The following is a 25,066-nucleotide window of genomic DNA, read 5'->3' as shown; positions in this document are numbered from 1 at the left end:
CAGATCTCCAACGTAGAAATGATACAGCTCCGGGCAACACCACCAGGAACTAAGCTCCATTGGGAGATTTATAACACTGCTCTGGCACCAACTTGTGCCAGTTTTGATATGACAACGAGGAAAGGAAAACTTGACCTAAGACCAGGCTGTCCTATCACATTACCTAACACTAAATGGAAATCAGAAGAGATATCGTCCTTTGAACTATGAAAAATAAGAGCACCAACAACAGATAACTGACTTAGACAACCGTGACTGAACAGAACCTACCTTGGGACTAATAACGAAAACCCTACCTAGGCTGTAGCACAGGACACATAAAACAACAACAACAACAACAACAACAACAACAAGATGTCTTATTGCAGAGGTCCAACTTGGACAACAGAGACTGAGCAGAACCTTTGGATCCATAATATCCTAGGCTTCGGCTTAGGGACTGAACAGAAACAGGGAGCAAGTTTTACAGAAGACTGAATACAACAACAACAATAGATAAGAAACTCTACAACCTAGAGACTCTGTCCTGACCTATAACCCGCGCAAATACCAAGATTGCTAGCTACAGTGGCTTGATTTTCTCACACACAACCAAGAGGATACTTTCCTGGCATCACAAAAAAGCCTTTGGGATGGGGTAATCAGTATATAGGAAGCCAGGGGTTGATCCCATGATGGTATGCTTCAAGGATGGAGAAACCCTGAATCTCTTAGGCCACGGGAATTCCCTTTCTTCCCCAATGCTTACTGTGCCTACGCAAAAAAAAAAAAAAAAAAAAAAAAAGTGGGGGGAACGCCAAACCCTGCCACTTCAGCACCCAAACTTTTTCTTGTTTTGTTTTGGTTAGTTTTTGACTTTATTTTTCTTCTCTTTTTTCTTCCACTTTTCTCTTTCTTTTTCACTCTTGTGGTTATTATTTAGAGATTTATTTTTATTTGCCGGGTCCATGTTTTTTCTCTTTTCTTCCATTTTTATTTTTTTTCTCTCTCTTCTTTCTTTTTTTGGTAGTTGTCACCAAATTTTTTTCTCTCTTTTTTCTTATCCCTTTTATCTTCAATGACAGTGGAATGGATGCTCAATCTACAACAAGCTGTAAAGTGGAGACCAGTTGCACTAGCATTCTGCGGGGTAGAGGAGGGAGATATGGGATGCATACTGGGAACGGAGGTGGAGGAAGGACAACACTGGTGGTGGGAATGCCCCTCATTCACTGTCACTATGTACCATAAATGATGCAGTGAAAGATTTGTAATGCACTTTGGTCACAATAAAAATTTAAAAAAAATGTCTTTCATTGTAAAGACAATCTAGTTGTCAAAAATGTATTGGATATTGGTCTTGAGTCCTGGTTAGTTCAGACTCAGCAAAATATTATCCTATGTGAAAATAATGTCTGTGGAACAACTAGACTTTCCGTGTGAGCCATGAAGTCATATCTGTGAGTGTGCTTGGCTGCAACTTCTGAAAGTCATCCCCATGCCAAATTTAACACATCCCTGCGAGACTACTTCCCATTCGTTACCATGTATGTCTTCAGAATGAACTGAAGGGGGCAGTATTTGATAAGAAAATTAAGTATAGAATAACGAGCAGTGAATGATTGTAATTTTCTTTTGGGGGAGCATACTCTGCGCTGCTTAGAGGATACTCTTGGCTCCTCACTCAGGAATCACTCTGAGTGGTCTTTTAGATACTACTATATGAGATACTAGGGATCAAACCCAAGTGCTCTGGTTCCCAAACATTGAAATAATAATTAACATAAAACTCGTCGCCATTGCCATTTCCAATATAGATATGCACACAGTATACAATGGCATTAAATTTTCAAATAGCATAGACTATATTCTGGATTCTATAATTTATTGTTATAATAATAGCAAATTTGTTTTTGCCCAAAACGTATATTCTACCAGTTTCAACAATTTGTTTTTCTGCAAAAAAATAATCTGTGACATGTCTTATTAAAAATGGACACTGATTGTTTATGAAAATAATTATCCTATGTTATTTATAATGTCTAAGAAGTTATAATTTGAATTATATTAAATTAATAGAGGAGTAGATAAATCAAGTTTGGTTGTACATCTCTGTCAAAATAATTTTTAAAGTGATTTCAGTTAATTTTAGTTCTTCATAGGAAACGTTTCTAATTCTTCATAGAGAAATTTGGTTATGTGGAAATTATTACAATAAAATCTTAAACTTGTGGTAAAAGAGGTAATCACCAATTTATTTAGATTAGAAAAGGAGGACTCAGCAGGGACCTGACTAGAAAGAGTGGCTGTAGCCAGCCCTAATTGCACTAGTCCTTCCCAAGGTAAGTCCCACAATATCTAAAGGGAAAAATCTATAAAGACTCACCGATGTCCCATCAAGACTTCCAACATTCCTCTCCTGGCAACAGAGTGGCTCAAATTTGTGCCATCCACTTTGGTCCCACTTTAGAAACCTTGTTTTTTTGTTTTGTTTTTTGTTTTGCTTTGTTTTTGTTTTGTTTTTTTGGGTCACACCCAGCAGTGGTCAGGGGTTACTCCTGGTTTTATGCTCAGAAATTACCCTTGGCAGGCACAGGGGACCATGTGGAATGTCAGGATTCGAACCACCATCCTTCTGCATTGAAGGGCAAACACCTTACCTCCATACTATCTTTCCAGCCCTGGTCCCATTTTAGAAATTTCATAAGGCATGGGTGGCTCTCAGAAATTAGTAGATTCATAAAATCCAGCCTGATATTGTGAATGTGGACAACAGATTGCTGCTTAGAGTACCTCAAACATGGCATTCCATAGGTGGAAGGTTGAATAAATGTGAAGAAAAAAAATTCAGTCATATCATTGGACAGAACAGAAACCCTTATGTACATCAGAAAGTCTTTAAGTACATCAAAACGCCACTCTACCTGAGAAACAGCAATCTTCTCAATATTCAGGGAACTGAGGAAATTGTTGGTATACAAATTCAAACTCAAAGAAACATTTATGTAAAATATTAAAGAATTCATTCAAACAGTGTTGAAGGAGATAAATACTTCAATGGCAGATCTCAGCAGCAGATGTCAAGAGGGAAACCCAAATCAGTAACCTTGCAGAGAAGGCACATCATTGACATTATCAATAAAGAAGTAATATAAAAGAGATTACACAAAAATACATACACTTTAATATATTTAATGGACAATAATAAAAGGAACAGCCTCCATATTACAGAAATTCCTGATAGAGAGGAAATACAGAAGTGAAGGGATGGCTGGTGAGGAAAAATTTGAGATTTTTCCCAATCTGAGAAAAGAGAACATACTCTGAATCTAGATTAGATAAATTCTTTTAAATAATTTATTCTTATTATTTATTCTTAAATTCTTAGAAACTCCCACAGCAAATACTGAAGGAATTAGATAACCTGAAGAGGTCAATCAAAAGAAGAAAATTGAAATGGCACTTAAAAATTCCTCCCACACCATAGTTTAGATCTAGTGATTTCTATTGAAACTTTAAATAATACTTATTACTACCTATTTTTCTCAAGTTCTTCCAAAAGTCAAAGAAACAGGAATCCTTCCAAATAGCCTCTATGATGACAATATTATTCTAATATCAAAACATAGAGATATTTCTAAAAAGAAAACTATAGACTACTGTTTCTGACTATATAGGTACAAAAATTCACACCAAAATCAAAGTTACAATGAAGATAAAGCTATATCAAATATTATTGTTATATCAATATATATTGATATATCAAATATATCAAATATTATTGTTAATGTTATTAACCAAAGATCAAACTTTTCAATATTTTGTGCTTGCTTATATGAAGTCAGTAATCAAGCATGTTGCATTCAAAGGCAATAATAAAATACTAATTATAGACACAATTCAAACTATGAATATATATTACTTTAGGTTTGGGATAACATTGGTCATGGTACATAAAGAAAGATAGGTGCCTCTAGGTAAAGGTACTTGCATTGAAAAGAACTGAAACTCTTGTTCAAATACAATATTATTGTTTCCATCATGCATGACAGAGAGCTTTCCACACTATGTATTAGTGGAGTGGCTCTTTATTTATTGCTTCCATAGTTTTACAGCTCTAAATCTGAGACTCTTAAAAATGCAATTTTCTTCTTTCCAGAAATGTGGAAAACACTCTTTTATACCTTTCTGATTATTTTCCCATCATTACTAATATTAATACAATTATTAAATAATGTATTTTTAGATTTTCCCTATTTGTTTATATTTATTATGGGTATAACATTCCCTATAAGTATTGCTTTTTAGAAAACATGATAATTATATCAGATACCAATAAAGATATTACTATTCTGAGGTCTTTATTGATTCCAAAGATTATTTCAAAGAACCATCTGTGGTTTAGCTTTTTGATCTTCTTAAATGAATTTAAGAAGCTCTCATACAACAAAGAATAACAGGTTATAAAGACCATCTGTGAGCTTTTGGATTCTTAACATTTACAGACACATAACAACCCAACAACCAGGCAAAATAGCACTTTACTCTGATTCTGAAAGATTGTAGATTATTGTGGATCATTATAATTATAGCACATGTATTCCAGTCACTCTTTCACATATAATGATCTCAAAATATTAAAACTTTATGAGTAATTAAAGCACGAATTTTATGGTGTTTTTATAGTTATCTCTCCAATTTTTAAAATTAAGTTTCTTAATTTTAAACACTGTGGTTTACAAAGTTGCTCATAATAGTTATTTGACATTTAATATTTCAAAACTAGCCCCAACACCAGTGTAAGATTCTCTCCACCATTGTCCCAAATTTTCCAACTTCCCTGAAGGTTGCCCCTTGGCAGGTATGAATAATTTACTTAATATATCTTGATACAGCTAAGTGGTAATATAATAATCAAAATTTTTTCATTAAACAAAAATTTGTGGAAATTGTTATATCTTGCAATGGGGTCATTATGTCATTATTTAAAAGTTATATTAATTTCTTTATTGTTAGTCCAGCCTTCTGTTGTTGGCTTTGTTTCTATGGCTTATTTGGCTTTTATGATATTTAATTTTATGTATTTCTATTGGGAATTTACCATTAAAATCATGGAGGTTTTGTGGCTATGCCATTCAGAACTTTGAGGATCTGTGGTGCTGGGACAATGAGCTCATATGATGATAGTGGTTTGATCATGGGCAAGGCTTCTGGGGCTTTTAAAAATATTGATTCATATGAGAAGTTGGCTCTCTCTGACTCCAAACAGTCCCTGCAGATGTCAGCCACACACTGGTATATCTGGAGTTTATTTCCAATGGATTTTTAATTCATATTAGTAATCTGGAAGGTATTTGGAAAAAAAGAGAGAAAATCATATTTACTAAAAACTAACCACAGAGAGCTAGTGCTAGAAGCCAAATTTTGTGCTACTAATGCTGAAAAATGCTTCTAAAATATGGCTAACAAGAAAGAATAGAAACAAATTTTTATTTCCTTGACTTGCCAATGTGTATTAAAAATACTTATCAGTCAGGTAGATAGTACAGAGGTCTGAAATTTATGCTTTGCCACTGACCCCCAGTTTGAATCTTTGTAGTACCTGGTCCTCCCAAGTACCACATAATATTACCCTGATACCTTCCTTCCCAGCTCTGCTGAGTGGCCTAAGAGGTACCCACAGGCTCTGCAGGTCCAAGTATTGTACTATGTGACAAGGAGTAAAGCCAAACCTCCTTGAAAACTGTTTGGGAGAAATTCCAAACAAGTAAATATCCCTCCCTGTGCATAAAAAAAAAAAAAAGCACAGAATTGAGCACTAAGTTAAAAGCCATACTTCCTATGACTCAGTATTACAAATAACTTTATTAACATAGACTTTCTGCTTTTATATAAATTTAAAATTCTGAATTATGTCAGATTTGATGCAGAAATATAAATATTATGAACCAAAGCATGTAACTGCCAGACATTGTCATGGATTTTAGGATCTGAGTGAGTCTAAAGATCTCAGAGGATATCTCAAAATTGTCTGAAAAAGCATCAGACCCTGACATTTTTTCTCTCTTCAATTTGGGACTGTCTTCAGTGATGAATTGAGTCTCAAGCAACCATTCTCTTTTTTTTATAATAGTTTTATTTTACACAGAAACAAAGTTATTCATGATTGAGTTTCAGTCATGCAATGTACATCTTTCACCAGTGTACATTTCCCACTATCAATGTCCCCAATTTCTCTCTTGTTCTATGTCCTGCTTTCTCTCCTCTCACTTTCACTTCTTTCCTCTCCTTAAAACACTGTGGTTTGAAATATTGTTAGTGAGGGGTATCATACATATAACTTTATTTCGTTTCAGCAACCAATTCTTGTCCATAGTGATCATGTCCAACTATCACTGTCATAGTGGCCCTTTCTCAGCCCTAAATGCACTCCCCCACTATTTGTGGGCAGCTTCATATCATGAATTGGTGTTCCTTGCCCTTATCTCTATTGTTTCTGATATTATCATACTATCAATTTTTCCCTTGTATCCTTTGTGGGATCATTCTTGTCTATCCCTCTTCCTCTGACTCATTTCACTCAACATAATACTCTCCATATCTATCCATGTATAAACAAATTTCATAACTTCATTTTTGGAACAGCTACATAGTATTTCATTGTGCCCTCTCCTTCTGACTCATTTCAATTAACATAATACTCTAGATATTCACCCATAGATAAGTGAATATTGTGACTTCAATTTTTCTAACTGGTACATAGAATTTTTGTGTAGATGTACCACAGGATTTTTTGTGCAAAAGTGCATTTATTTTTTTAATTTGATATCTTTCTTAAAGCATCATGATTAAAAACATGATTGTAGTTGGGTTTTAGTTATCAAATAGAACACACCCCTTTACCAGTGACATCCATCACCAATGACCCCATCTCCTTCCTCCTCCACCCCCGTGCTTGTATTCAAGACACATTCTATTTCTGTCACTCACTACCATTGTCATGATAGTTGTCAGTGTAGTTATTTCTCTAACTAAACTCTTTGTGGTAAGCTTCATATCTTGTGCTGTTTTTCAAGCCTTCGTCTCTTTTGTCTGTGTATTATTATAATAATAATTTAATTTTTCTTAAATCCCAAAAAGGAGTGTCTTTCTCCATTTAACTTAATTCACTCAGCATAATAGTTTCCATGTCCATCCATGTATAGCAACATTTCATGACTTCATTTTCCTGATGGCTGCATAGTATTCCATTGTGTATATGTACCACAATTTCTTTAGCCACTGATCTGTTGTCAGAGATCTTGGTTGTTTCTATATTCTGGCTATTGTGAATAGCGTAGCAATGAATATATGTACTCAGAGGCATTTTTGTATTGTGTGTGTGTGTGTGTGTGTGTGTGTTCCTAGGGTCTATCCCTAGAAGTGGTATAGTTGGATAATATGGGAGTTCAATTTCCAGGATAAACACTCTTGAAATTTATTTGTTACAATAAGCACCTATGGATATATAAAACAACCCAAAGGAAAAAGAAGATGGAAGGCATCACTTTCCCCAACTTTAAATTGTACTACAAAGCAATAGTCATTAAAACAGCATGGTATTGGAATAAATATAGACCCTCATATCGGTAGAATAGACTTGAGTATTCAGAGAATGTTCCCCAGACATACAATCAAATAATCTTTGATAAAGAGGTAAGAAATAAAACTGGGGCAAGGAAAACTTCTTCAACAAGTGGTGCTGGGACAACTGGTTGGTCACTTTGAAAAAAGAACTCAGACCTCCATCTAACACCATGCACAAAAGTCAAATCAAAATGGATTAAAGACTTTGATATACAGAAGAACACATAGATAAAACACTCTATGACATTGAGACCAAAGGCATCTTCAAGGAGGAAAAAGCACTATCCAAACAAGTGTAAATTGAAATAAACATATAAAACTATATTTAGCTGAGAAACTTTTGTACCTCAAAGGAAATAGTGGCTAGGATACAAATGCCACCCACAGAATGGGAGAAACTATTCACCCATCAGATAAGGGGCTAATATCGAAGATATACAAGATACTGACAGAATTTAATAAAAAAAATCTAACACTATCAAAAAATGAGAAGAAATAAACAGACACTTCCTCAAAGAAGAAATACAAATGGCCAAAAGATACATGAAAAAATGCACTACATCAGTAATCATCAGGGAGATGCAAATTAAAACAACGAGGAACAATCTCAAGCCACCGAGATTGGCACACATCACAAAGTACAAGAACAACCAGTGCTGGTGGGGATGTGGAGAGAAAGGAACTCCTATTCACTGCTTGTGGGAATGCCATCTAGTCCAGTCTTTATGGAACACAGGTTGTTTTTTGACCCACTCATCTCTTCTTGGGCACTTGGGTTGTTCCCAGTTTCAGGCTATTGTGAATAGAGTTGCAATAAACATAGGAATGTAAAGGGCATTTCTACTTTTGTTTTGGGCTCCTAGGTTTATTCCTAGGAAAGGAATTTTTGGGTCATATAGAAACTCAATTTATAGCTTTTTGAGGAATATCTAGATAGTTTTCCCAAAAGGCTAGACCAATCGGTATTCACACCATTAGTTAATAATTGTCCCTTTCTCCCCACATCTACACCAGTACTGGAAGCATCTCTATCTTAAGGAATCTATCTTTTTAATTCTGGTTTCTACTCAGATTTTTTTTGTAATTTTTGTAATCATTTATATATGAAGGAAAAACTATATCTTGTGGGATTGAAATCTTTTCCCACCTGTAGCTTAAAACTAAGATATTGATTGGAAAAATAGCTTTGTTAAAAAAAAATGCCTTTAAAAAAAGATGGACCCTTTCCCATTTAATATAAAGTCAATGTTGTTTTGATAAGAATGTTTTCTGAATTCAGCCATTAGGATAATAAACCATGGTACAAATGCCCTCTCTTATTTTAAACATGTCATTTTACTTTTCTGTTAAAAAAAATGTTAGGAAGGAATTTATAGTTATGGGATGTTTTTACCTTCCCTGTTAATGAAAACACTAAAGTTGCCTTTGTGTATATGCCAGACTGACATAAAACTGTGCTTGTTCAGTTGGAAAGTGGCCACACTCACACATTTCTGTGCAAATAAACATAGCTATTTGATCTCTTGTTAAATAAATAGTCTGCCCTGAAAAGAAGGTATTGGCAGTTTCACACAGTGAACTAAGAGTCCAGTCACATAGCAGAACTCAAAGGAAATTATGAATAGGAGAGCGTGATTTAGCAAAAATTCTTGATGATAGCTATAATTTTTTCTTTTATAGCTTTAGTACTTATAATTGTGACATATCTTTTTTCTATGTTATTCTTTAGACAGACAAGAAGACACTATGCTAAAAAATGACACACAAATTGCTTACAGCTAGATGTTTTTAACATCATGTATTATGTGGCAGGATGGGAATACAAAAAATATTTTATTAAGTCACATCATAAATGACCCATATAGAATAGTTTACTTTTCATTAGCAAAGTGAGGAGGTATAAGGTCAAATAAATCAAATGAACAAGGCAATAATTTTCCCTCCCAATGTTTTAAATGTGGAAGTAATGAAGAAAATAAAGAAAATTTTATGGATAAAATCACTTTTATATGTAAAAAAAAATTCATGCCTCTGAAATAGTAAGAATATTGTTTTATGTAAAAGGTAAACTTTAAAAGAACACAAGTTTATGAAGCAGGAAACACTAGTAATTTATTCAGTTATATGATTATATATGATTATATAGTTACATTTAATTGTTATATTTAGTTATATTAATTATATATCATTATATATAGTAATTTACTGTTATACATGTTTAAAAATAACGTAAACTTTTAAAATTAACTTTTGATATAAATTCAAAGCTAGGAGGCATTTAAATCCATAAATTCACAATGTTTAAAATATATTTTTAAATTCACAGAAATATAATAATCATCATTATAGTATTTGAAGAATAAGTGTTATTAAAAATAGATAATAATGTATTTACATAAAATACTTTCAGAAATAAAGATATTTTACTAAAGTTTGAATAGGCAATTTACTTAGCTAGTGGTATTTGCTAGTGCACTGCTTTGTAAAATGCTCTAAAGGAAGTATATTTAAGTATGTCTGAAATCCAACTATGAAGGACTTTGTAAATCACAATAAAATAAAATTTAAAGAAAATATATTTGAACCATTGACTTGACCTTCAATAAAATGATTTACTCTAATATTTTTGAAATAATAACTTAGGGGAGGATTTGTTTTCTATATTAATATCAAGTGATAAAATGTTCAAATACCATACGAATAGCACCCAAACAGAAACCTTTCATTAAATGTCAACCAAATTTAGAATACTGTGTTTGTTAAAACATGGAGTCTATTGTTCACTTCAGATTAAAAACTAGAAGCATTGGAAGTTCTTTAGTATTACTAATGTTCAAACTACTTCTCTATCTGAGTGTTTCCAAACAAGATCAATGTCACCTCAGGAATTTGTTAAACAAATTCAAATTTTTATATAAATTATTTTTAGTTTTCCTGGTTATTAACATGTCTCAATTTTTGATAGATAATAGCCTTTCTTGGCTATATTATAGAAATATAATTGGTTCAAAACAATATATGCCTCTTGAGAATATTCTGTAATTTATGACAAAAGATATAATGTTAATCAGCAAAGCTGAGATTAGACTTATTCCTGTTCTTGTTACTTTATTTCATAATCAAAGAAAATAATTTTCAAGCTGGCAAGTATAGAACAAACATCACTGGGAAGAAATAGAAGTGCAAGATAGATGCTAAGATAATGAGTTATACTACAGAGTTTTAAATCAGTTCAACACTTCAGTCTCAGATAAGATATAGCCCAAGATGTTTACAAGGTTTGTAGATGTGATCAATAAATTACTACTGTAATTTTTTAAGAAGGATATAAAATCAAGGAAGACCTAGAAGTATACAGGTGTGTAAATGACATTCCTGTTTCTTAAAGATGAATGTGTGTGTATGAGTAAGAGACAAATAGTTTCTTAAATTTGTACATCTAATGAAAGCTCCTAACTAAATTCTTATTTTAAGGGCAGGGGGAGGTGTCACAACCAGGCATTGATAAGGACTTGATCCTGGGTCTGTACTCAGGGATCTCTCCTGAAAATATGCAATTGACCATGCATATATGGTACATGGAATCAAGGTTTGCCAAGTGCAAGCCAAGTGCTTTACTTTTTGTACTATCTCTCCAGGTCCTGTTTAAATTATTAAACTGTAAATGTGTAAACTGTTAGTAAACCCCTTGGTTTTTCATTTTCCAAAAGTAACACACTTGGGTTTTGTGCATCATCTCCTTGCTGGTAAGACTGTAGATTTCTTCATGTAACCCCAACTCTGGATTTCTAGTCATCATTTTGCATTCCCAGTTACAGTGATAGAGAGAAAGGTGTAGAAATAGCAACTCACAACTCTTAATTTCTACCTGGAATGTTGGAAGTATATTTCTGTATACTTTTTTGGTAGATTTATCAAGTGGCATGGTTACAAGCACTTTGAAAGGGAAGAAAAGGAGATAGCAATTTACGTCGATCCTTTTTGTTTTTGTTTTGGGACCACATCCAGTGGTGCCCAGGGTTTTTTTCCTGGCTCTGTACTCAGTTCACTCCTGGCAGGTACCATATGGGATCCTGAGGATGAAATCCATGTCAGCTGTATTCAAGGAAAACACCCTAATCTTTGTACTTTTTCCTCTAACCCCTACTTTGATTCTAAGAGGAGAAACATCTATCTCATTAAAAATTATGGGGCCGGGTAGGTGGCGCTGGAGGTAAGGTGTCTGCCTTGCAAGCGCTAGCCAAGGAAGGACCGCGGTTCGATCCCCCGGCGTCCCATATGGTTCCCCCAAGCCAGGGGCGATTTCTGAGCACATAGCCAGGAGTAACCCCTGAGCATCAAACGGGTGTGGCCCAAAAACCAAAAAAAAAAAAAATATATATATACACCATAATTTTCTTACCTGCAATGAAGTATAATGACCTATTACATATTATATTATTAAAATTATATTATTATATTATAATTACTACAAAAATGGAATCAAGAAGCCCAAACTTTAACCTTCTAAACTTAATATGGGCCTGTTATACAGCAGACTGTGAGACAAGGATTTGAAATGGGATACATTTCAGGGACATTGGTGGATTGAGGTTGACACATTGGTGGGTTGGCCCTGATTCATTGTATATCTGAAATTCAACCATGAAGGACATTTTAAGTAACAATGGTTTCAATAAAATAAATTAATAAAAAAGATAAATAGAAATAACTATATAATTAAATAAATCTCTTTAGCCTATCTGTTACAATGCTTATCTTCTATTTTTACAGTAAATGATGTAGTACTGTTTTTCTAAATCAATTGAAATTTAATGCTGAACCTTCAATGCTCAAGCATGTGAAAAATTTAATACTAATCTTGTCTTTGGTGGGATTGGGAGAAGAGCAGCATTAATCTTTGTAAGGTTGCAAAAATACCTAAAATTTTTTTCAAACTTGCCCAAAGGTAAATATTTTCTTTTATTTTTAATGTCAGTATCACAGAGAAGAAAAAAATGTTCTATTTCTAGAAGTCATCTTTCTTGGTATATCTACGATTGGTTTACACAGACCATTTGGAGGCAGTATTGGGATCTTTGTGAGGCTTACAGTTTGTATGTCTATTTTGCAGGATTGTACCTTGTACCAATCCTTTTTTAATTTCTTGTCTCCTGAATTGATGCAGTTGACAGCTATTTATCTCCTTTCACAATGCATAAACATATTCTTCTGATTTTATGGAAACTTCCACATAGCAAATGTTAATTTGTGTTTACTCACTCCATACTTCCCACTACCTTCTAAAAACACTTTGGCTTCATTTTCCCACTGAGTTTTCTATTAAAAAAAAAAGATGGGGTCAACTACGTGGTGAAGAATTAAATTGAAATTTTAATGGTAATAACAATATAACGCTATGCAATATCATTTTATAATTATCTACACCAGAAGCTTGTAAATTTAATACTACTTCACTATGAATGTCAAAACCATAATGTTAATACTATTGTAACCATCACTAAACTATAATGAGTTTAATTAATTTATTTTTTGTTTGTTTTGTTTTGCTATAGCCAAAGGTGATAAAAGATTATTCCTGATTCTGCACTCAGAAATTACTCACTTCTGGCAGGACTCAGGGGACCATATAGGGTGCTGATGATGGAATATGGATAATGCAAGTAAGCATCTACCTACTATACTATCTTTCCAGGACCTAAAATGTGAAATAAATTAATATCATTTTAGGGGACTGGAGCAATGATACAGCTGGTAGGGAGTTTGCCTTACACTTGGCCAACCCAGCTTTAATCTCCAGCATCCTGTATGGTCCCTTTAACACTGTCTAGAGTACAGAGCCAGGAGTAAGGTCTGGGCAGAGCTGCATGTAGGCCAAAACAAACAAATAAACAAAATCTTACTCATTATACAGTTGGGGAAATCCATATTCCAAAACCAATTCCACCATCATTATACCAAGTTTTCCCCAAAGTCTGCCCCTTTATCAGGTACAAAATAACTTATTTTATAGTGTCTGTCACAAAAAAATGACTATTGGAATTATTGAAAAATGCCTCACTAACAGAATTTTTCTGAAAAAATTTTAAATCTCACAATTGGGTAAGTCATTGTTTGTTAATATATTTAGCTGTTTGCTGCAGTTCAGTCTTATTATTTTCTGCTTATTGAGCATAGTTGGCTTCTATGCTACTTTTCCATTTAATTTTGGTGTGCTTCTACTGGGCCATCATTATTATAGAATTTAGAAGTGTTATGCAGCTGCATATATGGCTGCATATTCCAGGAATTCTAAGGTCTGTAGAACTAATTTGTCTCTAATAAATTATTTAGAAAGAACAAACAATACAGTGGGACCAAAAGCAAGTGAAGAATTTAACAATTTATCTTTTGTGGTATTTAATTTGATGATGAATTAAATATACAAATATTTTACCTAAAATGTCAATTTTTTAATAGGTGGAAACTTCTATTATTATCACAGATATGTCTAGTTAACCAATATCACCTGTGTAGAGTAGTTTCTCAATTGATTATTTGAAGGACTAAATAGTTATTATTTCTACTCTATTGATTATTAGATAAAAGCACTCTTTCTATGCTTTTACATCTGTACAGATGATGGAATATTTTGGTGTGGTATGAAGAGATGGGTTTGGGATCACATCCTGTGATGCTTAGGGACTAACACTGGTCTGTGCTCAATGTGATCACTGTTATTGCTCAAGAAGTCATATTTGATACTGCTGATAGAAATAGGGTCAGCTGCATGCAAGAGTACCTACTGTACCTACTGTACTATTTATCAAACTCTGAATATATAATCATTCATAAGCTTCAACTCTTCATTTTATAGAGGAAGGCATGATGCATGAAAAAACAGCCATACAAAATTTTAAATGGTTCCAATAAAGAGAATTACTATTTAATTTTATTCTTGTCCTTTTGTAGTATTTTAATTTAAAAATAAACCAATGGGTATTGATTTCATAGCAAGTTCTATTTTAAAAATTATTTTTAATGATCTTTAATTTGGGATTCTATTAAACTTTATTCTTTTTATATTCAGATAATTGAAAAATCACTTAACTAGCAAAAACTTTCTGTTGCCCTTTGAAATTTTTTCTTTTTTTCTTTCCTTTTTTTTCTTCTTATATTCCATATTGTTTTACTTTTTTAACTTGTAGAGCAAAGGCAAGGAAGGAAAAGTGATTTAAAAAAAATAGTAAGAGCCAGAGCGATAGCGCAACAGTAAGGTGTTTGTTTGCTTTACATGCAGCTGACCCAGAACATACCTCAGTTTGATCCCTGATTTCTGAGTGTATAGTGTATATACAGGAATAACAACTAAGCTTCAGCAGGTGTGGTCCCAAAACAAAACAAACAAACAAAGAAAAAGAAAATAGTAATAGGGAAAGAATTATTATGAAGTAGTAACTAAAAAATGATTCGTTCTCTCTCTCTCTCTCTCTCTCTCTCTCTCTCTCTCACACACACACACACACACACACACACACACACACACACACACACACACACACAAAGATTTGGGAAAGATTACATAGGGACCAGGCAATTCATTCACATACTTGAGGGTACCTGGAAATTATCTTAGTTCAAAGACAATAACATCATAGTAATGACTGAATTTATGACATTTAAGGTTTTCTGAAGAATCCAAGGGAGTTAAGTGTCATTACCTTAGTTTAAATAGATATCCTAGGGGCCAAAGAGATAGCATGGAGGTAAGGCATTTGCCTTGCATGCAGAAGAATGGTGGTTCGAATCCTGGCATCCCACATGGTCCCCTAAGCCTGCCAAGAGAAATTTCTGAGTTTAGCGCCAGGAATAACCCCTGAGTGCTGCTGGGTGTGACCCCAACATCAATCAATCAATCAACCAATCAATCAATCAATCAATAGACACCCTAGAATTCTTAGAGTTACTTTGAAAACACCCTTTAGCAATAGACAACCCTGCCAATCACTTAGAAGATTTACATATAGAAACAAGCTTTTACCTACTAGGGGGAAGAACTCATACATTTTACACTACAGGGCACCTTCCACCTTGAACATATGTCATGTAGACCCAACTTAGATTCCAGGTGATTAGATAGCGATCTTCCAACTCCAAACCCTAGATTCCAGACATAGAACCAACACAGTTCTTTGCAATAGCTCCAGGAACCAATCTCTTTCTGGGACATTTTTAATACTACTCTGACACCAACATGCACCAGTTTTGATAGGACATCTGACAATGAGAAAATGGCAACAACTTGATCTAAGAGCAGGTTTCTTACCTGACCACCTAACGATAAGATGAAATCAGAAGACATGTCATCTTTTGATTAATACAAAAGCCAAGTTCGCTATCTACAGAAGACAGACTGTGACAAATATGACTGGGCAGAACTTATTCTGGGACCAATAAAAAAGACCCTAGTCTTGGCCTTGGGTTTATGAACTGTCCAACAACCAAGATCTCTATTTCCAGAGGTCTGACTGAGACAACTGCAACAGAGCAGATCTTCTGGAAACACAATGAAAGACTCTATCCTATGTTTCGTCCTAGGATGGAGGCAAAAACCAAGACCACCAACTACAGAAGACTGATTAAAACAACAGTAATGGAACAGAACTTCTAGAATTGTAAAGAAAGACGCCATCCTTTGGCTTGTGCAAATACCAAGATTTCTAGCTACAGAGGCCTGATTTTACCCTGCACAACAGAACAGAAAGTTTCCAGACAACACAAAAGGACCTAGGGGAGAGTAAAAGAACATGTACGGAACCTGCAGTTATTCCCATGGCAGTATACTTCAAGAACAGAGAAACCCTGTATCTCTTAGGCCAAGAATATTCCCTTTCTAATCTCCCCAATATTTATTGTGCCTATGCAAAAAAAAAATAAAAAAGAAGCACAAATTATTATTTTAGTTTTGTTATTATTATTGTTTGTTTGTTTTTCTTCCTGTTGTTTTTGTGTGTGTTTTTGTGTGTGTGTGTGTGTGTGTGTGTGTGTGTGTGTGTGCGTGCGTGCGCGCGCACGCCCGCGCTTAGTTTTGCTTTTATTTCAGAACTGTGCTTATAAACTCTCTGGCCTGTGGAGTTTCCGCCCTGCTGTGCCTTTGTTCACTCTGAGGACTTCGAGGGAAACTTCTCCTGCCTGTGCCTGTCTACCTGTGTTTCTGAATCCCTGAAGGTCTCTTCAGAGGCCTAGGGAACGCACTCCCAAAAAACTGCATTTTGAAGCTGCCAGTGAGTACATTCTGGCTGTGGGTGTCGCTGTCCAATAAGCTGAACTCTCTGACCTGTGGAGGCTCTGCCCTGATGTGCCTTTGTTCACTCTGAGGACTTCAAGGGAAACTCCTGCCTGTGCCTGTCTGCCTGTGTTTCTGAATCCCTGAAGGTTTCCTCAGAGGCCTAGGGAGCGCACCCCCAAAAAACTGTCAACTAGAGGCAGCAGAAGAGTGTCTCTCTCCGCTCCTCCCCCACAACACGCAGGAAAAACCACACTACAAGCGATACAATGGGGAAATCTCACAGGCAAACACCATGCACAGAAAATGAAGACGAAAGCTCAGATGACCTAATAAATTCCAACCACCTGAGTAACCTCTCAGATAAGGAACTTAAAATAGCAATATGGAAGATGTTTGTAGAACTCAAAGAAAGCATAGATCGATCTGAACAGAACACAAAGACAGAAATCAGAAAACTCCAAACTGAAATAGCAGATCTGAAAAACACAGTAGCTCAGCTGAAAACCTCTGTGGATGGCCTCGCCAACAGGGTATTAGCAGCTAAGGAGAGAATCAGAGTACTGGAAGATGTGATGCAGAAAAACTCAACACAACAGAAGAAATTGGAAAAGAACCTTTAAGACAAATGAACAGGCAATGGAAAAAGTACTCAAGGAATGCATACAGATGAAAATAGAAGTCTTTGATAAACTCAACAGAAACAACATTAGAATCATTGGAGTCCCAGAGACCCAAGGTAGGAGATCTCCAGGAAGAATCAACTGTCAAAGACATCATCAAAGAGATACTCCCAGAGTTAAAGACTACATGCAATCAAATCCTGCATGCCCGAAGAGTACCAGCTAAAAGAGACTCAAAGAACTGTGCTTATTGTGTAGTTGTTGTCTTTATTGCTGTGGTGTTTTTTTGAGTTTTTTGTTTTATTTATTTTTATAAATTTTATAAATTTTTCCCTTTCTTCTCTTAAATTGATATTTATAGTCTCTAAAAGAACCCCTCCCATTTTTTGCTTGTTTGATGTTTGCCCCATTTTATTTTTTTTCCTTCAAACAGAACCACATAAATTGAACCATCTTGTTCTGCCTCACAAATTGATGGGAAAATAATGGAGGGTACCAAGACCATTCATATGAACATTAAGTAGAAATAAAAAAAATGATCAGACTTAAATACCAAATCCAAAACCAATGACAACAGTATCAATACCCAATCTACAACAAGCTAGACACAGAAGGGACCACTTATACTAGCAGCCTGGGGGGGAGGGGCAAAGGAGGGGCGAGATGGGATGCATGCTGGGAACAGGGGTGGAGGGAGGACTAACTTTGGTGGTGGGAATGCCCCTGATTCAATGTCACTATGTACCTGAAATACTATTGTGAATGATTTGTAAACCATTTTGGTCAAAATAAAAATTATTAAAAAAGCTAGGGTAGAAAAGAAATTTTATACTCTTTTATACATTTTGCATTTTCTGTTATGAGAGTTTTCTACTTTACAGAAATTTGTTATTAACTAATGTTGAAAGAAAGAAAATGATTTCTAAAGAGATAAATTAGTGTCTTATGCCAAATGTCATATATGGATATGAAGACAAATACAGGGACCTTGTCCAAAATTAATTCTACATTTGGAATTCATTTCCCCTTTGAGAAACTGTAATTAATAGGAGCCGAGGTAGGTGTTTGTTCTTGAAAAAGGTGGTTTTATTTTTCCACTTCATTTTACAGCTTGTTTGTTTTCCAGTCTTTACAGATGGCAGGTGAAATGCTCATGGGAAGTTCTAGTTTAGTTCCTTAACTAAACTGACCTTTATTTGGGTAAGTTAGACTGTGTGGGATGTTTGCAAGCCTGTATCAGTTTTCAAAGAGAGGAGTTCCAAAGCAAAAAGTGCATATTTGTAATCATTTAAGCAGGTCTGAACTCCAAGGGTCTGCACACTTGACTGCTTGTAATCTAAGCACCTACCAAGCCATCCAAGTGATTTAAATTTATCTTCACCCAAAGAGCCTTTTTCTTGAAATATGGTATTGTCTTTCCTATTTGTAGGTGGGGGAATTCTAGGGTTATGTAAGAGTCTTTAACTTGTACAAGTGGTGAAGATGAAGTTGGGTATGTGCAAATATGGTACATATAGACTTGACTTAATTCTTCCCCATATTGGGAGGATTCAAAGTGGACACTTTATAACAAATAGTAGACTTAAATTCCTCTTTCAAATCAGAGAGGGTACTTAGATTTAAAACTATAGTAGATGTACAGCAAAAAGACATGCATATATAAGTACAGTGACAACCCAGTAGAGATACCAATTTGTATTCCAAAGGGTTTGTGTCACATCAACTCAATTGAACCAGGTCTAGGCAAAAGCACCAAGTAACTCTGTAGTCTTTCAAACTCTTTCATGCCTCTTTATGGACCTCAGCCTATCTAACTTTGCTAGAACTGATAATCAAATCCATGCACTCAGTTGCTTTAAACTCTATTCCTTGTCCTTTACCTATAGTTCTGAGGTGTAGTAATAGACATAAGACATATTGTGAGCATTAAAAAAAAAAACATGTATAAGAATAGACCTCTGTCCTCTCTTTTCTTCCTGAACATTTTTGATAACACTCCCATATGAAAGAAGTCCTCCCTAATAGGAGAAAAGAAACCTTCTTATCAATAGAAATATGAACTTATGGAAAACAAAAACCTGTGAAAGCATAATTTGTTAAAAATAACTCTTAGCTCCCTCTTTGTACTCCCATACATTTCCCCAGTCACCTCACTTTTACTACTTCTTTAATTTTTCACTGATTCATGTGGGGTTCAATATCATGTAAAATGTATATTTGATAAACTGTATATATATATATTTGTGTATGTGTGTGTGTGTTTCTCTTGTTAATCACTGTTGCATTGATTTAATTCCTAGGATCAACTGGAAATTGAAAAGAGTAAAGTTTTGCTTTCCCTAGAGATTCGTCCTCTCTCACATCAAAATGTAATGGCTTTAACCATCCACTTCTTCAGTGTCAGATTTTAGTGAGCAACCATGTACCAACCTAATGCATAGCTGAAATTCTAATATATGTGCTAATGTTATACCATCTTATACAACATATTTGCATTTAAATAGAGTTGTCTGAAGATTTAATGATTTAACCCAAAGAGATTAAAATGTCTCACATTTGTACAGCACTTAGTAGATTATTTCAAAGAGCTTTTCACAAACAAGATTCCTTGTGAACCTGGAACTCCCCCTGAGGCGGAGAGGACAGGCAATCTAATTTATATGCACACTGCTGATAGCATGAGTCTCTGAGAAATTGACTCAGAGTCTTACTAAATAGTCAGATGCTAGCTAAGTTCTGGTGACTCCTGTTTCAGAACTTGTTTTTTCTTCTACTACTGACACCCCCATGAAGATATAGATAATATATGTGTGTGAAAGTCAACAATCAGGATACATATGTTGAGTAACTCCTTCTAAAGTAACATCCCAGAGCTAAACTCTCATTTTATGTTCTTTGAAAGGACAATAAGATGGAGAGGAGACTTAAGACTTTTGTCTTGGGCCCGGAGAGATAGCACAGCGGTGTTTGCCTTGCAAGCAGCCGATCCAGGACCTAAGGTGGTTGGTTCAAATCCCAGTTTCCCATATGGTCCCCCGTGCCTGAGCAGACAGCCAGGAGTAACCCCTGAGCACTGCCAGGTGTGGCCCAAAAACCAAAAAAAAAAAAAAAAAGACTTTTGTCTTAAGTCTTTTCTGATGGCTGAAACCATCAGAGTGGTTAACAGAATCACAATATCTTGAAAGTTCTATGAATCACCAGGGAATGGATTTGAAGGTTATTTTAGATACCAATTTCCAAGATCTGGATATATGCTTCAAATGGTAGAGAACATGCTAGCATACTGTTTAACCCTAAACTTGATCCATGAAATTATATACAGTGTCATAAGCAATACTGGAAATAGCACCTATAAAGAAAGACTCCTGAACATGCAACATATTTTTTTAAAAAGTCTATGCATTATTTCTTCTTGAGCACAAATGTAGGTCATTTTCACAATAAAATTATCCAATGTGTGCTTTGGTGTTCATAACCAATTTCTGCTGCAAGTTCCTCAAAACTTACTACCTTTTGTCCTAATCAGTATTCCCCACTCAGGTACTTATTATTCTTTGTCACTTTTTTCCTGGTATATATTCTCAACTTTTTTCCTCAGGACTTTATTTTTATTATACATTGCTATTATTTCTGCAGCCTAATGCTCCACATAAATTTTCTATGTCAGTTGGGATTTTTCTCCTTATTCTAACCTCATAATACCCTTGTCAGGGTTAGTTCTATGATTTGACAAATGCATACTGTTTTTTAGCCACTACAATTAAAAAACAGATGTATAGTCCTCAGAAATGTCTTAATACAATTTTCTATGAAAACCCTCCTCCTTCCCTTAAGACCCCAGCTCATCAGTGTTCTGTCCCTGTAATTTTGCCTCTTCAGAATGCCATATAAATGAAAAAATCATACAGTGTTTAGTCTCTTGAGTCTTGCTTTATACACTTAGAATAATTCATTTTCTATTCATTCATTTTATATTGTGAATAATGAATTTATTTTTTTTGTTTGTTTAAATCTGTTATATTATATAAATGTATAATTTGTTAATACATTCATCAATTGAAGGGAATCTGGCCTGTTTCCAGAATGAGGATATAATGAATATAGCTAAACATAATATAATGAATAAACATTTGCAAAAAGTTTATTTGTGTAAGTATAAGTTTTATTTCTCTTGGGTAATATACCTTCAAATAGGATTTATGTGGTGTAGGGCAATTGGAATTTTTAGCATTAAAAAAAGCTGCCAAGCTGTTTTTCACTCTTGCATTCTTACTAACAACGTTGGAGGGTTCAAATTAATCTAAACTTTCAAACACTTAAATGCTTTAAAAAATTGAATATTGTGAGAGTTGTGAATTGGTACCTCTTCATTGTTTTCATCTGCATCCCCCTAATGACTAAGTGATGATGAATAACTTTTCATGTTTGCCATTCATCAAACTTCTTTGTTCTAGTATCTATTTAAATTTGTGTTGGTGTTTTTGTTATATTCTTGTACACAATTATTGAGCTGTTTTGGGTAGATGCATACACAACAAGTGCCTATTGGAGCTATTCCCAGAATGATGCTCAAAGGCTACACCACATAAATGTGCTAGGATTCAACATCAATACTCCCACATGCAAAGCATCTGCTTCAGTCCATTTAATCAGTTCTTGTCCCTTACTATTGAGGGTTATTTTTAATTACTTTATTTAAAGCCATGGTTTACAAGATTGTTAGTAATGCAGCTGGTATTTTTTTTCACAGTTACAAAGTTGTTCATGATTGAGTTCCAGTCATATAGTGTAAAAAACCCTTCACTAGTGCATATTTCCCACCACAAATGCTTCCATCCTCCTTGTTGTCCGTTCCCCTGCCTGTCTCTGTGGCAAACATTTTCCCTCCTTTTCACCTTCTCTCTTACACATTCTCTCTCTCCTCCTTTCTTTCCTTTTAGACAACTGTGGTCTGCAGTATTGTTACTGAAGGGATATCATAAATATGACTATCGCCTTTCAGCACCCAGTTCTTGTCTAGAGTGATCATTCCCAACTACTGTCTTCATAGTGATTTATTCTCTGCCCTAATTGCACTCCCCTCTATTTGTGGCAAATTTTTACAATGGACCAATCCCTCAGGCCATTGAATCTATTGTCTCTGGAATAAAATTACCATACTAACTTTTTTATATTCCAAAACTTAGAACAATCATTCTATGTCTATCTCTCTCCTTCAGATTTATCTCACTCAACATAATACTCTTCATATCAATCCATGTAGAAGCAAAATTTTTTAAATATGGAACACTTCATGAATTTGCGTGTCATCCTTGCACAGGGGCCATGCTAATCTTCTCTGTATCATTTCAATATTAGTATATATGCTGCTGAAGTGAGCACATATAAGCAGATTTTATGAATTATTTTTTTTCTACCAGTTGCATAATATTTCATTTTGTAGATATACCATAGTTTCTTCATCCACTCCTCTGTTCTCGAGCAATTGGGTTGTTTCCAGGATCTAGCTATTTAGAATAGTGCTGCAATAAACATGAGATACAAAGTGCATTTTTGCATTGATTTTTGGGCAAAGAAGGTATATTTCTAGGAGCTATATTGCTAGGTTATGTAGAAGATCAATTTTTATCTTTTTGAGAATTTTTCACATTGTTTTCAAAAAGCTTCTTCCTGTCAACATTCCCACCAATGGTGAATGAGCATTCTTTCTCCCTACATCCATTCAAGCATTGGTTGTTCTTGTACTTTGTGATGTGTGCCTATCTCTTTGGTGTGAGATGATACTATTAGTTGTTTGGATTTGCATCTTCCTGATCATGAGTGATTGCAGCATTTTTTTTCATGTGCCTTTGGCCATGTGTAACTCTTCTTTGAGGAAATATCTGTTCATTTCTTCTTACCATTTTTGGATGAGGCTAGTTTTTTTTTCTTGTTAAACTATAACAGTGTTGTATATATCTTAGATATTAACCTCTTAGCAGATGGTTATTGAGTAGTTTATTCCCTTCCATGGACGTTTCTGAGTTTTAGTCATCCTTTTCTTTAAGGTGCAGAAGCTTCTCTGTTTCAAGTAACCCCATTTGTTTTGCTTTGGTTCTACTTGTGTGGTCAGTAGTGTTTCATCCTTGAAGATACTTTTAACATCAATGATATGGAGTGTTTTTACCTATAATTTCCTGTATGTACCTTATGACTTTAGGTCTGATATCAAGGTTTTTAATTCATTTTGATTTGACTTATGTGCATGGCATTAACAAGAAGTCTGTGTTCACCTTTTTTTGCATGTATTTCACTGGTTTTCTCAACATTGATTGATGAAGAGATTTTCCTTGCTCCACATTGTATTGCTTGCCATTTTTATCAAAAATTAATTGATTATATACCTGATGGACAGTCTCAGGATATCCAAGATTATTCCATTAATCCTATGGTCTATCTTCATTCCAATATTGAGTTGTTTTATTAAATATTGCTTTAGAGTACAATTTGAAGTTGGGAAAAATAATGTTTCCCATATTCTGTTTCCCAAGGATTGCTTCAGCTATTCATTGAAGTTTATTGTTCCATATGAATTTTAGGAGTGTTTGGTCAATTTATTCAAAAAATGCCATGGGTATCTTTATAAGATTTTCATTAAATTTATATAGTATTTGAGGAACTATTATCATTTTAATGATGTTAATCCTCCAAATCAGGAGCAAAAATGTGTTTTCATTTTTTCATGTCCTGTTTTATTTCTTCAAACATTGTTTTTAAATTTTCTTTGAATAGTACTCTCAACTCTTTAGTTAACTCCATGGTACTTGCTTGTCTAGGAAAAATTGTGAATGGAATTTTTTTTTAAAATAGCTTTATTCTACTTCATTATTTGAGAATAGAAAAGTCATGTATTGATGCATATTAATTTTGTATGTATATATTAATTTTGTTTGTATATATCTACATACATATATATTAAGAAGCATCCTTAAGATTTACAGCAGACTTATCACAAGTAACTATTTAGGCCTGAAGGCTATATGGGATATAGTAAAAACAATTCATCAAAATGAGCATCTCACCAAAAATCCTTCTACCAGCTAAACTCAGGTTTGATAAAAGGATAAACATTTTCTCAAAAAAAAAAAAAAAAAACCAGCACAGAAATGTACAGACCCCAAACCAACCTTAAAAGAATAACTGAAAGGAGTATTTTAAAGCAAGACAACTCCACAAGCACATCTGATTTCTACAAATAAAATGGCACAAAATTTCATGACAATCAGCTCTCTCAATGTCAATGAGAGATGTCAATGTCAGTGTCTAAATCACCAATTAAAAGACAAAGAGTGGCAAAATGGATCAAAAAATGTATCGGACCTTTTGCTGCCTGAAAGAAATACATTTGATTATGCATAGAAAACACACACTTAAAGTCAAAGAATGGAAGATTATCATTCAAGCAAATAACTTTAATAAAAAGAATTAGGTACCGATACTAATATCAGATGACATAGATTTCAGGCTTAAAAAGGCAATAAAAAACAGAATGTATTATTTCTTAGTAATCAAAGGATAAGTTTATCAGGAAAAA

At 34.4% G+C, this 25,066-nt stretch overlaps 1 non-coding gene across 1 annotated transcript; it reads right to left on the bottom strand.

The window, feature by feature from the left end:
* Nucleotides 1-22,768: 22,768 nt before the first annotated feature.
* LOC126003189 (U6 spliceosomal RNA) lies at nt 22,769-22,875 on the bottom strand. The gene has a single exon (XR_007493724.1). It is a non-coding gene; the product is annotated as a U6 spliceosomal RNA (small nuclear RNA).
* Between the last annotated feature and the right edge of the window lie 2,191 nt (nt 22,876-25,066).

Source organism: Suncus etruscus, chromosome 2 (assembly GCF_024139225.1).
Source record: "Suncus etruscus isolate mSunEtr1 chromosome 2, mSunEtr1.pri.cur, whole genome shotgun sequence".
Lineage (NCBI taxonomy): Eukaryota > Metazoa > Chordata > Mammalia > Eulipotyphla > Soricidae > Suncus > Suncus etruscus.
This window is presented reverse-complemented; position numbering and strand designations above follow the sequence as displayed.